General features: G+C 32.8%; 1 long non-coding RNA gene across 1 annotated transcript; it reads left to right on the top strand.

The window, feature by feature from the left end:
- The first annotated feature begins 1179 nt into the window (after positions 1-1179).
- LOC145065019 (uncharacterized) lies at positions 1180-2028 on the top strand. The gene is made up of 2 exons (XR_013688204.1): positions 1180-1650; positions 1800-2028. It is a non-coding gene; the product is annotated as an uncharacterized LOC145065019 (long non-coding RNA).
- The last annotated feature ends 215 nt before the right edge of the window (positions 2029-2243 follow it).

Below are 2243 nucleotides of genomic sequence, written 5' to 3'. Positions count from 1 at the left end.
ACAATGTCATGGCAACTATCTTGACACGTCGTTGTCACTATATTTGGACAATTTAATGGGTTGAGTCCTTAATCCGTAAACACCTTGTTCATACTTGTCAGTAAGCTTCTTGGGACCCAAATCAGTGGCGAAACTTGTATAGGGCTAGGGGGCCATGGCCCTTCTTATTTTTTTAACTTATAAACACCTCTTTTATATATAAGATGGGTTTTATTTTTTTTAAGCTAACTTTATGGCCCCTCCGTTTATCATTATCAGTAAAAAAGGAAATTTTATAAGTATGTAACACAATCTAAAAAAATTACGGAAAAAATCATAACCAAATCGTGTTTTTTGGAAACTAAAATTCTACAAATAAACCCAAAAAATTGTTCTAATTTACTTTCTATTAACACAATCAATCATAAACTATTAAGCCATAATTTAAGAATAACTCTGCCACCTAAAAAATTGCTCACCGGAAAATAATGTCACCAACAAAGTCCGGAAATTTGTTGGAATTTTCACCGGTAAACATCACTCCTACCACTGGAGTGCTCATCATTACCTCTATCATCTTTGCCGTTGCTGAATCTATGCTTTGTCTCTCCGCTTTTGTAAAGTTTTTTTTCCCTCTCCCTCTCCACTCTCACTCTCACTCTCACTCTCTGTCTTTCTGTTTCTCTTTCTCTTTTCTTGAATGTGATAAGATAAAGTATAGGAACGTGAAAAAGATACGAAAAGGTAAATGAAAACCTGTGAAAGTAAAACCAAAAGCTGCAACACCTTTTATTTATTATCTGTTAATTTATGATTTTTTATTAAATCAAGGAGTGTGACGGAAAATGTTATAGAAATACTCAATTTGTAGTTTAACTTAATTTGCTAAAAGTTATATATTTAACTGTTAGTTTTTTATATTTATTAGTTATTAAATAATTTTGTAATTTCTTAATTGTTGTTAAGAGTATAATTACAAATTTGTAAAACAATTCAAGTAAAGTTAAAAGACAATTTTATAATACTTCAAAAAAAAACATAAAAGATTAAACATTACCATTTTCACAAATATAACAACATTTCGTATTAATTTTTTTATTTACATTTTTAATATGTTGTAAATGTATATAATATTAAATTTTGCTATGTTTTGAAATTTTGGTTTTTTTGCCTCTGGTTTTATAGGTTGTGTTCCGCCCCTAACCCTAATAGTCCATATAAATCCAAACTTTATGGACATGGACATGCATGTTCCATGCATGCCCTTTACTCCAATGAGGTCAAAATGTGGAAAAATACCAAAAACTCATGCATGACTACCAACAGGGACAGAGTATTAGTAGGGGCTGTGGCCCCCTGTCATTTGGGTTAGAACTAGCAAAAATTGCTCCAAAATTTTTATTATACGCTTGTTAATTTCACAATTGGGCTGTGGCCCTTCCCGATTTCTCCACAATCCAATTTCTAAATAAAAGATTGAAGCGACAAGAAGTGAATTGACCTAGTTCCTGAGTTCCGTCTGAGGTCCGACCGTTCCCATCGACCATCGTCGCTCGCGCCTCATTGGAGTCAGGATGCTTGCTGTATCGCGATTCGCGGTGTCCGACTCTCCGGTCTCGCTAATCGCCATTCACTGATCCACCGTAACAGCCAACACTCACCGAAAATCAGGTATTCGTTCTTTCTTCTCCAATTCTCCTCTTGTGATTTCTGATTTGGGAATCCGGGATTAGGAATTAAGAGTATATTTAAGGGTCGTTCTTGACTTCTTTCTTCTCTGGTTCTCCGGTTGCGATTTCTGATTTGGGAATTGAGATTAGAAATTAGGAGTGTATGTATGGAATTAGGACTACCGAATATGCTCCTGTGTTTGCTCACTTGTTGACTTTTTGTGATTTCGGAATCAATTCAATGTTGATTGTTAGTTTGTAAATTGTAAGTTGTTATAGATTTTAGATTATGTATTGTTTTCACTTTTGATTTTAATTTTCAATTTTTAGATACTGTTAAATGAGTTATTCTGTAATTGTAGAGTTTTGTTATTTGTTATTGTTTTTTCATATCATTAAATCAATTGTTCCTTATTTTTTTTATAGACATAATCATAGTAAAGATGAGAGCCTTAGATTATTTTTACAAATAAAAGGTTAATGATGAAGAAACTCATAATGAAAGTGAAGAGAGTAAACGCCGGGCTTAGCTGTAATTCTTTTTCTAGGTGTTTTTGGCGTTTATTTATTGAAAACATTTTTTTTTCGATGTAA

This window comes from Lactuca serriola, chromosome 7 (assembly GCF_051521515.1).
Source record: "Lactuca serriola cultivar US96UC23 chromosome 7, Lser_US96UC23_V15, whole genome shotgun sequence".
In the NCBI taxonomy this organism is placed as follows: Eukaryota; Viridiplantae; Streptophyta; class Magnoliopsida; order Asterales; family Asteraceae; genus Lactuca; species Lactuca serriola.
This window is presented reverse-complemented; position numbering and strand designations above follow the sequence as displayed.